The following is a 15,110-nucleotide window of genomic DNA, read 5'->3' as shown; positions in this document are numbered from 1 at the left end:
AGCTCCCTTTCATTCCCTGACAATGGCCCTAGTTCTGCCCTGTAGCACTGCAGGACCTCACCACCAGGGTAGCTCACATGTTCAACCTGCAGAGGTCCTCCTTCCTCCCCTCTCCTGCCAGCAGCTTCTCCAGCCACCACAGCAACACCTTGGCCCTCAGGAAGTCTTGGGCGTGGCAGCCACACACCAATCTCCAATGTCTCCAGCAGTTGTCATTCCAGCAATCTTTAAAAGTCAATTTGCCCATCTGTCTGTTAGTCAGTCCACTGGTCAGCCAGTAGGTCCAGTAATCCACAACCAGTCCATTAGTTCCTCAGACCATTAACCCATCAGTTTAGTGTTCTCTCCTTCCTTCCTCCAAGCTTTCCTTCTTCTACTACCCACACCCTTTTCTTTCCTGCAGGTGCCGCTTTTAACTCTGAGTGTCTTTTGCCTCCAAATGGTTGCAGCTGTGCAGCACGCTCACTGCAATCTAAGGCCCTGGTGTTCACCCTGTGCTTGCCTACCAGAGCAAGGGGCCACTGTTGACCCCACACCCTTGAGGGATCTTGTGTATTTCCATTACAACAATTCAAATGTATTTTTTCCAACTTACAATTTTCCAATATAAGATTCAAATATAATATACAATTCAAATTCAAAAGGAATAGTGACTGTTGCTTCTTGATAATCACAAATGCATTGTTTGTATTTTGTGTTATGATTATCCACTCAGGTGGTGCATTGAAGTTTTCTATGCTATTCTGACACTGCAACCAGATGCTCCAATTTTGCTTGAGTGACTCTGAGTCGAGCCAGAATGCCTTAAAGCAACATTGAAAGGGGTCGGGCTCCATGAACAATTAAAGCACTCTAGTGTCAAAAGAAGTGTTTCAAACACCTTAGTACTGGCACTGGAGTGACTCAGATGGCCTTTCTCTGACACTCTAGAAATTAAGATTTAATGCAAGAGACAGGTAGCTTGCTCTACACAGGAGCTACCTCTATTTCATAACTGCTAAATGAAATATGGAAGTGTCACTAACATGAAAAAATATAAACCAACTTGGAAGCTTATATTTCTATTGTATTTGTGTCCAAAGTAAATTATTTTTCTTCTTTTTAAATTTTACAAGGAATGCTGCTCTGCTGCAAGTATTTCATGAGGGAAGCTCTTCTTGCCTTACCCTACCAACAAGCAAGGCAAGGGAGGGAAGATTTCTGCACCTTAGTGGATGCTTTGTTGAGGTGTTGAGAACTTGCTATAGTTTGTTGGCTGGCATTCTGCTCTGTGACAGTGTACGAACAGAAGAACAGCCCTGCTGGATTAGGCCAAAGGCCCATCTAGTCCAGCTTCCTGTATCTCACAGTGGTCCACCAAATGCCTCAGGGAGCACATAGGACAACAAGCGACCTGCATCCTGGTGCCCTCCCTTGCATCTGGCATTCTGAGGTAATCCACTTCTAAAATCAGGAGGTTGCACATACAGGTTGTGCTTCAGATTCCTGACTAGAGCACATCTGCATCTCTTTCAGAGCTATTCAGGCCTTTTATTTGAGGATCCTCATTTTGTTGTGGGACCAGTGCTGCTAATCATGGCCTTTTGCCACTTATTTCCCTTACTGTTAGAAGATGAAGAAGGGTTTGCACAAGCAATCCCCCTAGTTTTACCTCACAGACCCTCTGGATGCTACTGAGTGGGGGAAGATGCTTCTCTGGGTGGTCTGCTGGGGGGGGGGTTCTTTTTCCATATTTGGTTTTATTGTTTGGTTTTGGGATAATTTTCAAGAGGTTTTGATTGTATTTATTTTCTTTAAAAAGAGGTTGAGGGTGAACATAGCTCTTGAAAATGGGTGGATCCTACTATGGCTAAGAGGCTGGAAAGCTGCTTTCTGGTGTCAATTTTGGGGGCTCTGCTTTCCCCTTGACTTAAATTTTGGTGGGCAGTTTATGCAGTCACTTTTGTGGTTGGCAGTCACTGCAGCTGGGAGAGCCACAGAGTGGTGTTATGCTGTGGTTTCCAATATAGAAGCAAGAGGCATGTCGTTAAGCTGCCATGAGGGGAATATTGTGCTGTCTGTCAGCTGAGTTGTGCCTGTTGATGCTGTTTCTGTCTTTCTTTGACAGGTTTTTGCTGGATGTTGCCAATGAGAGTGCTTTGAATCCTCCATTGTAGCTAGAGATATCTCCAAAGATAGCTAGAGGCTGGGCACCAAAAGAGAGTACTAAAATGCTAGAAAACTTTCAATATCAGAATGACAAGTAAAACACTAGAGTCAAAGTTACACTGGTTACAGTGCATCTCAGCTGGGGGAGGGGTTCCTCGGCAAACAGAGACAAGAGACGTTGAAACTATCACCTTTGTAGAATACAGTGTGTCTAAACAAAATGTACATAGAGACCCTGATGCACCTGCTTCCCACTGTCTTAATGAGCCAAGGAGTGCTCCACATGTGCACTGGGGAAAATACCCATGTGTTCAATGAGCGCTTCCCATCATAGAGGAGAGCAAGAAGCCCCTGCACAACTGTGGCTCTGAAAGTGCATCAAATTCACTGTGGATCTCAGATTATACAGTGTAGCAATGCAACTTCTGTCTACCTTCTGTCTTCCTCTTAAAGAACCCACAGATTAATTACACTGCAAATTCCTCATAAAGTTAAACATTTTGTGATAAGGCTGAAGCTTTCCACAGTGAAATAATTATCAGATACAAAGATTAAAAAGTAATCAGCATTCACAAAATCAAATTAACAGCTCATGGCATCCATCGCTTTTTCTTCGTCAGATATTTCATAATCCCCACACATGGACAGGCACACATTTGATAAAAGGTCATAACATCACTCAAGCAGCAATTGAACTAAAATGATCCTTATGTATTACAAACATCGTTTACAAACTCTCACATATATTAAAAAATGTGACTCAAAATGCTGTTGAACATAATACATTGTAATTTTCTCTACAGACTCTTCAGAATTGCACAGGAAAGGATGCCTAGCAGAATTTTGCACTATTGCTAACCCTACATAATAAAAGCTCAGCAGTCAGATAGGATAAACCAATGATGATGGATACAAGTAATCTCCCAAGTAAGTGCATTCTGGGTGATCATATCTTCACAGAACAAAGCAAACTATTTAAACACTGCTAAAAGAACAACAGCCAAACTGATTAACAGTAATGTGCTTGAATAACCATCTAATTAAGCAGCCAGCTATTTTCTTGAGAATGAGCTAAAGAAGCTGACAAATTTCATATATTTCTGCACAGTTTGATTGGATATAGCACTTAGATATATTACACTGGATCCAATCTTATCTGGTGCAACTAGTTGGGTACAAACCTGACTGGGCCAGATATCATGGCCAAACCACAGTTAAACCACTGTTGTGAACACACACACACACACACACACACACACACACACACACACACACACACACTTTATTTACTATTTGGAGCAAACCATATCTGGTAGCTGAATCAGTTCAAAACTGATTTCCATTTCTGGTTGGGGATTCACAGTTATACAAACAATGGTTTACTCAAACAAGAAAGTGAGTACTCCACCAATTGCACAAACAGCTAAACCATGATTTGGCCATGATATTTGAGCCAGGTCAATTAAGAGGTTTCACATCACTTACATAGTAACTAAAGTAAAGGCTTAAATCAGAGGTTCTCAAACTGGGGCGGCATTAGGTCCCAGCCTGAGGTCCTCTGCTTGTACCATTATAAGGGGTGCGGAGGGGGCAATGTTGGGGGGCAGGGGCTTTCTTTCACCTTCACATTGCAGCAGCAGGCTCCGGAGGGTGCGGGAAGCCCTGCAAAAGTGTCTGTAGAGCTCCTGCTCCCTGAATGTGTAGAGAATGAAAACAGAACTATCGCAACCCACTTCCAGTTTCATGACCACAAACCAGAAGTGGGTCACAATAGTTATTTTGACATTCTCCCCACAGCCCTGAGAGCCTGCTGCTGCTATGTGTGAGTGAAAGAAAGCCCCTGCCCTCCTGACATTGGTGAAATCCTGGGGATTGCATCGCTCCAATCCCCCCTTGCCTGCAAGGACTTACCTCAGGAGTTTTACTCCCAAGAAGTTTGAGAACCTCTGGCTTAAATCAATCAATAAATAAGCAAGCCATAAAATTATCAGTTCCAAAGTATTGACCCAATGCAAATTTAATTGATGCTGTAACATTAATACAGTAAAAACTGCATTTTCACTAAGTGTTAATTTGGGAGCAAGAATGACAAAATGAAATTCCAGTTTGTTGTTTTCACAAAATGTTACCTTGGATTTTTTTATAGCTACTTGAAACTATTCCAGGGGTTAATCTCTCTGAGGCAGGTTGTGATCTCTTTCTGAGAAATGTAGAAAATAGTGTAGCAAACCACAGCTTAAAGCTCTGGAGGTGGGAGCATTGGAGAGCATAGCCACACCAGTGCATCATTACAAAGGTTGTGAATGGTTGCTTCCAACAGTAGGATTCATAACCTATCTTGTTAATTGGTTACAGCCAGGCCTGAGGAGAGGGAGGGGGGGCAGGGGGCAAAATTCCTGGGACCCAGGCTTCCAGGGAGCCCAGGCCATGACAATACAAACTATACAGCTCAGAACAAATTTATTACAACATAAATTTTGGGTACCTCAGTTTCAGCCTATCCAGGGCTGCAGTTCCACTACGCAGTGGTACTCAAACCTTTAGCACTGGGACCCTCTTTTTAGAATGAAGTCATAACCGGAAGTTATATCATCAAGCAGGACAATTTTTAACAATCCTAGGCTGCAATCCTTCCCACACTTACCCAAGAGTAAGTCCAACTTACTATCATTGTTGAAAGTATATACATAGTAGCCTGCTAAAAAATAATAGCCTAGTCATTAACATAGGAACAGACTTCCCACCTGTCCTTCTGGTACAGATACAGTCATCTATACTAAACCTGAAGACTCATCTCCAGAGTATAGACAGAACACAAACCAAAAAGTGACAATGAAAAAAAAAAGCCCCCACCACAGTTACAAGAAGTACACTCCTTTTTTGTGTACCAAATACCTTGCTTCTTCATTTTTCCTTAAAAACTGAAGGACATAAGCAAATCCCAATTAGTATTAGTATCAGATTAGTAATGTTAGTATTAAATTTTCTACAAGTGACCTGAAACATGATCCTGGCTTTTGTGGTTTTGTTTTGTTAGAAATAGCACACCAGGATGAACGACCAAATCTGTAGCAGAGAGCTCTAAGACTTGCCCCTGCTGCAGTTTAGATTCTAATCTCCCAGTCCTGTGCTGTTTTATTTGAGCAACTGGCTGTCAATGCAAGGTGTCCCCTCCCCCCAATTAAAACATTGTGCAGATGGCACAATATGGATCAGAAATTTCTTGGCCTAATAAGTTCCTGTTTTGGGACAGCAGTACATATGCTCTTAGAGACTTCAGTCAGGGGCAGACTGCAGACAGTGTCTTCCCCTTCTTAGTAAGTTTGGTATACTTAGCTATAACAAAGACCAGTGAATGTTGGGAAGCAACAGCAAACCACTGCTCTGTGTCTTCTGGAAGGCATTCCAGATTCTTCAGGACAACTTCTCTTCATGGAGCAGAATGAAGCCAATTCTGGGTCTTCTCTGGAGTCCCATCTACAACTTCCAGAAGCCATGATTCTATTCTAGTTCTACTGACCCGAGAACTCCACCATATCTCTAGCTGTCACACTTTTGAGTTTTCCTCCATTTTCCATGTCACATGCAGGCAGACCTTGCCTGCCATTACTTGTAGCATACTACAAGATCGATAAGATCTGCCAGTGCTTGTGGTATGGTGACTTCCTGATCTGATGGCATACCAATAGGCATGCTGGGTTCTGTCTGCATCATTATTGTTGCCTGCCTCTTCCATCACTGCTGCTCTTTCTTATCCCAGATTTGAACAAGAAGAGGGGAATGGAATGGAAGAGGAGGGAATATGAACAGCTGACCTAAACCATCTCTGAGATCAGTAGTTCCCAACATTTTTTCACTTGTGTAGCCCTTGGCAGCCCATTTTCATAAATTGTACCCCTCATATTAGCCCCATAAGGCATTCTAATACAGATCTGCCTTTTCCTGCCATTATTCAGTTCTTTTTCAAGTACCCCAAAATGTCTTGGCAAGTACCCTATGGGTACACATACCCCAGATTGGGAACCACTGTCCTAGATGACACTCCCTATGCTATCACTCTCCTCTCCTGGAGCTGCTGTTCTCAGGCATTATCTGTGACATATATTTCCAGGCTAAGCAAACATGTTCAGGATTACAGCCATGCAATATGACCCTTAGTGTATTTACTCACAAGAAAGCCCCACTCAATTCAGGGCAGCCTACTTCCCAGTTAGTGAACTTGTGATTTCTACATTAGTCCAAATAATGTACTGAACTTGTGTGATTTTTCTGTACGTCAAACTGAATACCATAAACCCTCACCAATCTACAGAAGCAACCGGCATGCACGAATCTATTTGGAATAAGTACCTGAAAGTGTCTTAATATTTCATCACGAAAGACACATAAAACCCAGAAACCTATTCTGTAATAGAACTGAGAGATGTGAAATGTTATACTTCTCCAACTTATCTCACATAACGAGTTTCCACAGAACATACTCTGTGGGGAAAAAAAAAATTACATTTGCAGTTTGGAATTGGATTATTTTCCCCCCAACATAATACTTCTTCATATACACTTGCACTCCTTCACAAACACCATAAACCACTTTGCTGTAACTATCTGCTCTAAAGGTGCTCTGAAGAGGCATGTCACAAATTCAGCCACTGGTTAAATGCCTGAATCTAAATCCTACTTCCACTGAAATCAAAAGAAAAGTTTTGTCATCGATTTCTTTAGTAACTGGTTTGTGCTTATGCTTTCAATAAAAATGATAGTGCGCTGTTGCAACTTAATGTTGTGGTGTCTGCAAACTCAATAAATGACTACATCAGGCAGCTCTGGTTACTGATGTCTGCTTTACTAAAGGAGAACATGAAAAACAGGGCAGAAAGTGAGAAGAATGAAGTTTGCTGTTATATTTGAAATTCTCATTCAAGGAGGAATAAAATACAGAGGCTGTTATTAGTAAAATAAACCAAAGACCACAAAGGTATACTTTAAGATTATATACTGAAATTCCACGTACTGTGTTGTACCATATGGATCCTAAAAGGGTGGACTCATTTATGTAAAAGATCAAAGTAAGTAAGTTGTTTCTGGGTTATTGGCCTCTTAATCTTGTATATTAATTCAGGTAATGTACCACTACCACTATCTTGTATTTAATTATTTTTATTTATGTACCATTAAGCTCAGTTTTCATTACTTTTATTGTGGAAAGGGGATGAGTCCATTGTATTGGTGCAACATTGTCATCTCATTTGCAATCCTCCAAAGACTCCTTTTCTTCCTGGAGAAATCAAATGACATAATCTCTGGCATTCTTTAGAAACCTTCTTTTTTATTTCTTTAATTAGGAGTTTTCGTGGGGACCTCCTCCTTGAACTCTTCACATTTTAATACACTTCTGCCTCACTAACCCGGCTGATTGTTTCGGCGTTTGTGCAGCACACATTCCTGATCTACAAGAAAGCTGCTTTCTTTGAGGTTTTTCATATTCTGCCCTAATCCCAAGGTAATTACAAAGGTTCTCTCTGCAACAATAGGCAAGTCTGAGAGGAATTTCTGTGGCTGTGCTTCTCAGAGGAAAAAAAGTCTCCTTGAGCAGTTCAACTAAATTTTCTTCCCAGGAGTCTCAGAATCGGAATGCCAGCCTGCGAAATGCCAAAACAGTGGCACACAAAGGTTATTGTAGACAGCCTGGCTGTAACAAAACATTGGTTAAACAGGAGTAAGAAAGCAGGGGTTTTTGACAAAGGAGTTCGTTTAGCATGGGTTGAATCTCAATTATAAAAGCTTCTGCACAAAGATGACAGAACTTCAAAACATTTATTTAACAGCTGACAACCACTTATCACCTTCACTGATATTTCCCCTCTATGTGATCCTTTGAGAATCTTTTGTAACCTTTTCTGTAATTATTTATATACTATACCATTACATGACACAGGCACCTTCATTCTTTTCTTTTCTTTAGACATGGCTATATATATGCAGTTGCCCTACCAAGGAAAGAGACCTGGCTGAATGGTCTAAGAGAACCACATCTGCAGAGTGAGTGAGTTGTATGTGTTCATGTATATATAGACACACACAGAACACAAATACATCTAGTTCTTTCTAAGGATCAAATTAGACAATTAGACATAATCATAAAACCACAAGTTGGCATGAATGAGGTATAAAATTGGCCAAAACTATAGGGGGGATAGGGATCTTTAGTACTCTGTTCCCACTATTATTCCAATCCCAGTTGCATTGCCTTCCCCACACATACTATTTTTAAAGAAAGTCAATCAAAGCTTTTTTCTCCCTCATTTAAAGTAATGCATGGGGTGGAGGCATGATAAGAATCAGAGAGAGAGAGAGAGAGAGAAGAGTACTATCTATACCCCTTGATAGAGGTTTCAGTCTGTTCCATCTCTTTCTCTCTCTCACACACACACATTTACTAAAATTAACCTTAATTAAATTGCATGCTTAGAGTCACATGTAGCTTGACCCTCCCCCACACAGAGTAGTAGTAATAGTTTTTGTTGTTATTATTTAGGGTCAAAGGGAGGAAGGGAGGGCAATTATAAGGATCATACATTCCTTATAATCCCCCTGCAGGAGAGGGGAATTATTAGAGATCATAAATTTATTCAGAAGTATTTTTAACTCGTATTACAAATGCAAGGATAATGTATTACTAACACCTGTTGAGAATATAGAAGCAAATCTCTGACACAGGCTCCTCTTTTCTGTGGTAAAATCTGTCTTCCAGAAAGAATTCTGAAGCATAATGGATCAAACTGTAGTGAAATGTGTGAGTCAGTGGTTCACACATTACACTGCATGAGGGTTACATGGGCAAGAAACATGCTCTATTCACCTCCTGGCTGGAGTCTACAGAGTCCAGCTCTTTTATCTACTACCAAAGGATTGGTTTTTATACAGCTTTCATTGTATAGTGAAAAGCCAGTTGTAAACTGGCTGTCCACATAATTCTACCTGCAAGGGCCAAATCAGGCATCCACACTAATGTGTAACATGGTCTTTCTTTTTTTGTGGTTTTAAAAAAATAACTAGCACACCGAAGAGGCTCAAAACAGTGTGAAATAGTGAGGGGCTTCAGGTCTTTGACTTCCCCATAATTCCCATTCTGATTATGGTCCCATGGTGTGCTATTTAGGGGGATGGAGACACCAGAAGACAAAGGCCATATTACCTGTCTGTGGTACCATCTGATTTGGCACCGCAGCACAGCAACAGAAATACAGCATTTTTGACAAACAAACCATGTGAATGAATTGTGCTGCGAAGAGAATTTTAGGCTGCCATGTTAAACACACTCACTAAGAAGTAAACCCCATTGAAGATGTGCCAGATTAACCTAGTAGCAAAAGTAGCAAATTATATGAACCCGGCATTTTTGAGGGCACCTTACAGAATGCTTGCAAACTATCTCTGGTGAAATTGGCATCTCATTATCTGACCAGAAAGCACGTTTGCAGAAGAATTTGAGGAACTGGCAGGAAGGCTTGTGCCACCCTGTGGGCACCCACAGAAGACCAGCGTATGCCAGAGCAGGTAAGCTCTATGGACTGGCAGAGTAGCAGGGCAACGGTGGAAATGGGGCAAGTAGTAGTGTAACGGGGCAGAGGGAGGAAAGCAACAGGAGACTGTGGAGGCTTGTGAAGAGGGCAGGAATGGTGGCAGTGCCCTACTTTTTAAAATTTAGGGCACCTTTATAACATATGCTACAGGTCCCACACTAGCTTAATCCAGCTCTGAAGATAGTGGAACCTACTTCCAAGTAAACACGTATAGGATTCCCATTAATGTTCTAATCTATATACATACATTTCTGTTGTTAAATAGGTACATATCCCATTGCAGCACATTTTAATCCCCATCCCCATTCCAGGTATCCTATACACTGCCACCATGTTGACAATTTTCCCTTGCATGAACCCCCATGCTCCCAAACACCATTGAAATAATACTTTTTATTTATTTTTGCTTGGAGTTCTTTATCGAAGGAAAAATAAGTAACCAATAATGAATCTTTTTATGTACAGGTGGACCCTCATTATCCGTGAGGATTCTGTTCCTGGAACCCTTGTAGATACCAAATTTCATGTGATATCAAATCTTGTGGATTTTGGGGTCCCCTGAGCTCTGAATGCTACCAGAGCCTTACTCCGGTCAAATCCACAGCTGTTCCGAGGCCAACTGAGGCCACTTGCAGCCTCCATGGGCCTCAGGAAGGCCTCTGGAGATCCTAGAAAGGCACTTCCAGTTTTGCCTTCTGATGCTTTCAAAGACCTTTTGAGGTCTTTGGAGGGCCTTTCTGAGGGCCGTGGAGGCCACGCACAGCCTCTATGAGTCTCAGAAAGGCCTCCGGAGGTTCTAGAAGGGTACTTCCAGTTTTCTCCCAGAAAACTGCTGTGCATGTTCTCCTCCACAGGCCTCAGAACAGCCTCTGGAGGATACCAGAGCACAGCTCCAATTGTCTCCAGAGGGCTCAAGTGGGGCCAAGTCTGGCTCCATGCAGGTCCATGTGTTTGCCTGTTAAACAGCTGGCTTGAATATAATTATATTTTTTCCTCTGTAGATGGTTTGCATAGAAAGAAAAGTCTGTTTGCAGAGTGTATACTTCTCAGACTGGATTCATAAGCATACTTGAAACTATGTTACACAGAGCCTAAAAGCTGCTGATTTCTAAAGACTGTAATTCCAGCTAGGATGTAAATCATTCCTTCTAAAGTAATTAACTGGATTTTTTATATGTTTGTTAATATTTAAACTGTGACAAAAAATATTAATTATTTTTAAATATATTACTGCAGGTTTACAAATCCAAACATATTATGTACAAATGATAACTATATATATATATATATCCCTTGTACAGACACAGGACACTGAGTCGGATCATTGGTGCATCCAGCTCTATACTGGCTAGTTGGCTTTCTAGAATTTCCAACAAGAATCTTTTCCTATCCTGCCTAGTGATGTGAAGGATTGAACCTTTGACATTCTGCACGCAAAACATGTGCTATACCCAGTGGCATAGCCAGTGAGGGGCGGGGGGGCGTCTGCCCCAGGTACCAGCCTTGGGGGGGTGACACCGCAAATGACCCAACATCGCTAACACCGCGGAAATAACAGGTCACTCCATCCTGCTATTGAATGTGGACTTTCCAGTAGAATGCAATGCAAAAAACCAGAGTGAAATATTTCCTTTCCATCAAAGTTTTGGGCAAAAAACCAGAAACCAAAAAATTCATGAAGCCCTATGGAAAGTGAAACTGAGCCATATCGCAAGTTTACTTGCCTTAGCTCATCGGAAAGGGCAGGCTGAGAGAAATCCAACGACACCAGAATGGTTCCTATTCAATGAAAGCAGCCCCCCAAAAGCACCCAAGAAGGAGGTCCCTCCATCCAAGCAGACAAATTTATTAAGTCCTACGGAAAACGAAAGTAAGCCACACGGTCATATTTACTCGCAAGTAAGCAAATGTGCAGCGAGTGAGTGTCAATGGGCAATTTTCACAATGGAGAGAGGTGAAAAGTGGTGTGCCCCAAGGATCTGTCCTGGGACTGGTGCTTTTCAACCTCTTCATAAATGACCTGGAGACAGGGTTGAGCAGTGAAGTGGCTAAGTTTGCAGACGACACCAAACTTTTCCGAGTGGTAAAGACCAGAAGTGATCGTGAGGAGCTCCAGAAGGATCTCTCCAGACTGGCAGAATGGGCAGCAAAATGGCAGATGCGCTTCAATGTCAGTAAGTGTAAAGTCATGCACATTGGGGCAAAAAATCAAAACTTCACATATAGGCTGATGGGTTCTGAGCTGTCTGTGACAGATCAGGAGAGAGATCTTGGGGTGGTGGTGGACAGGTCGATGAAAGTGTCGACCCAATGTGCGGTGGCAGTGAAGAAGGCCAATTCTATGCTTGGGATCATTAGGAAGGGTATTGAGAACAAAACGGCTAGTATTATAATGCCGTTGTACAAATCGATGGTAAGGCCACACCTGGAGTATTGTGTCCAGTTCTGGTCGCTGCATCTCAAAAAAGACATAGTAGAAATGGAAAAGGTGCAAAAGAGAGCGACTAAGATGATTACGGGGCTGGGGCACCTTCCTTATGAGGAAAGGCTACGGCGTTTGGGCCTCTTCAGCCTAGAAAAGAGACGCTTGAGGGAGGACATGATTGAGACATACAAAATTATGCAGGGGATGGACAGAGTGGATAGGGAGATGCTCTTTACACTCTCACATAATACCAGAACCAGGGGACATCCACTAAAATTGAGTGTTGGGCGGGTTAGGACAGACAAAAGAAAATATTTCTTTACTCAGCGTGTGGTCGATCTGTGGAACTCCTTGCCACAGGCGTCTAACCTAGACACCTTTAAAAGTGGATTGGACAAGTTTCTGGAGGAAAAATCCATTATGGGTTACAAGCCATGATGTGTATGCGCAACCTCCTGATTTTAGAAATGGGTTATGTCAGAATGCCAGATGCAGAGGAGGGCACCAGGATGAGGTCTCTTGTTATCTGGTGTGCTCCCTGGGGCATTTGGTGGGCCGCTGTGAGAGATACAGGAAGCTGGACTAGATGGGCCTATGGCCTGATCCAGTGAAGCTGTTCTTATGTTCTTATGTTCTTATGTGCCTTGGCTCCTGGTCGAGTCAGGCAAAGGGGAATGCAAGGCTAGCTGCACGGTCCCAATCTGATTATAGTGGAGCTCAACAAATGCTCCAGAAGTCAGCACCCCTCAAAAAATAAAACTGAGGGTTCAGCTGGTAACGTCCATTTTATTTGTTTTTAGACTTATAAAGCCAGGTGGGTCCTGATAGTGCTATGCTTGAAATATAAGAATTTATACTGAACTGGGCACTGGGGAAGGCTGAAAATCTCACTGATATTGGGGGGAGGTGTTATTGCAGGCAGGCTATAGAGAAAATTCACTTGGTGAAACAGGGCTAGCTTCCCCTTAATTGTTTTTTGTTAATTTAATTATTTATAATTATTTATTTTAATTTGCTTCATGTTGTCACTTCCAGCCATGACATCACTTCTGGTGGGTCCTAGAGATATTATCATTCTAAAAAGTGGGTCCCAGTGCTAAAAGTTTGAGAACCACTGACTTAACTCAAAACAGGCCAATGAGACATCGGGGGGGGGCATCCTAGTGACCAAAATTCTGGAAATTTAGGAATAATACCATCATGTTATATACCATTTGATGCAGAATTTCATCCATTGCTTGTTGGTTGGCAACCTTCAGTCTCGAAAGACTCTGGTATAAGCCTACAGCACCCGGTATTCCCAGGCGGTCTCCCATCCAAGTACTAACCAGGCCTGACCCTGCTTAGCTTCCGAGATCAGACGAGATCAGGCATGTGCAGGGTAACAGTTGCTGCCACAACAGTTTCCATTGCTTGTTATTCACCCCTGCTAATTGGGTAAGAGGCACTTTTTCAAGTGGGTGCTCCTTTTTTTAGCAGGGGGAGAGTAACTGGCCCACCTCACCCCAGCAGTGTCTGTTCTAGTGGCTGTCTGCTGGTATTCATTTGCATCTTTTTAGATTGTGAGCCCTTTTGGGACAGGGAGCCATTTAGTTATTTGATTTTTCTCTGTAAACCGCTTTGTGAACTTTAGTTGAAAAGCGGTATATAAATACTGTTGATTGATTGATTGATTGATTGATTGTGGGGAAATATTCACTGCATTTATTTTCTAGCCATTATTATTATTATTCATTTCATGTCATGACTATTACTATTTCTGTCTCACCTACCTCATAGGGTTGTTGTGAGGACAAAATAAGGGGAGGAACCATGTAATAATAATAATAATAATAATAATAATAATAATAATGGTATTTATATACCGCCTTTCTTGATCGTCAGATTTCTCCTCAGACTTTAATTCAAGGCGGTTTACATAGGCAGGCTGTTCTAAATCCCTGTAGGGATTTTTACAATTGAAGAAAGCTTCTGTCTTTCAAGAACCACAACATTTCAGATGGATCTTTTGTAGTCTGGTTTCACTTTCTGGCCTCCAGATTCCTTCCACGCAGGCTGACAAGCAGCTCCTTCATCTCTCACTTGAAGGGCGGCCAAGACGCTTTTTCGCTCACACCAAAGAGCAGGTGGAATAACTCGGCTCGGCTTGTCAGCTGCTTCAAGGTCTCGCCATTCATGGTACTGGTGGCCTCGAACTGGCGACCTTCGGATGTTATCTTTGGGCAAACGGAGGCTCTACCCTCTACACCACCCTGAGGTGCTTAGAGGAAGGGTGGTATAGAAATGTGAATTAATTAAGGGTGCAATCCATAAAGGGTACAATCCATAAAGCACATTTGCGCCTCCGTCGCTGGGAGCCACGCTGGCACATTTACGTGCGCTGACACGTGAAGGCAGGCAGAAGCCTCTGCTGCAGCTCCTGTGCCACCGCTTGTGTCGGAACTCTCGTGCCGATGCAAGTGGCAAAGGTAGGTGTGGGGGTGGGGGAAGGGGCGGGGGGGCATTCCTGGGCAGGGGGAGGGCAGGCCCAGGGGCATGCATGCAGGGAGCGGGGGTGAGTCTGGGATCTGGCGGTTATGCCGGATCCCAACTCCCGTCCCCAGGGAGAGTGGAGTGGCTTCATGCCGCTCCGCTCTCCTCGAACTTGCACCACCTCTGGAGGTGGCACAGGTCCGAGGAGACCCATAGGGGCACGCAGCCCTTACCCATGGGTCAGGGGAAAAGCTTCAAATGACCTAGCTATGCCACTGGCTCTACCATTCAACTACAGCCCTGATCAATCTTAACTTTCTTTGAGAATTGTCTCCATTTCCTATATGTCATCCCTTTTGGTTACCTGTCTCCAAGGTCAGACCTGGAATACAACCTGGATCTGCCAAATGCCTATCATGATGTTTATAAATCCTTTTTTTATTTTAATGCTTTTTCATATTTGGTAGACTGATTATTTCACC

The 15,110-nt window shown here is 42.7% G+C and overlaps 1 pseudogene; it reads right to left on the bottom strand.

The window, feature by feature from the left end:
* Nucleotides 1-13,435: 13,435 nt before the first annotated feature.
* On the bottom strand, nt 13,436-13,552 carry LOC136656311 (5S ribosomal RNA; annotated as a pseudogene).
* Nucleotides 13,553-15,110: the final 1,558 nt, after the last annotated feature.

Source organism: Tiliqua scincoides, chromosome 6, assembly GCF_035046505.1.
Source record: "Tiliqua scincoides isolate rTilSci1 chromosome 6, rTilSci1.hap2, whole genome shotgun sequence".
Taxonomy (NCBI): Eukaryota; Metazoa; Chordata; class Lepidosauria; order Squamata; family Scincidae; genus Tiliqua; species Tiliqua scincoides.
The sequence above is the reverse complement of the archived record's forward strand: the minus strand, read 5'-3'. Positions and strand labels throughout refer to the sequence as shown.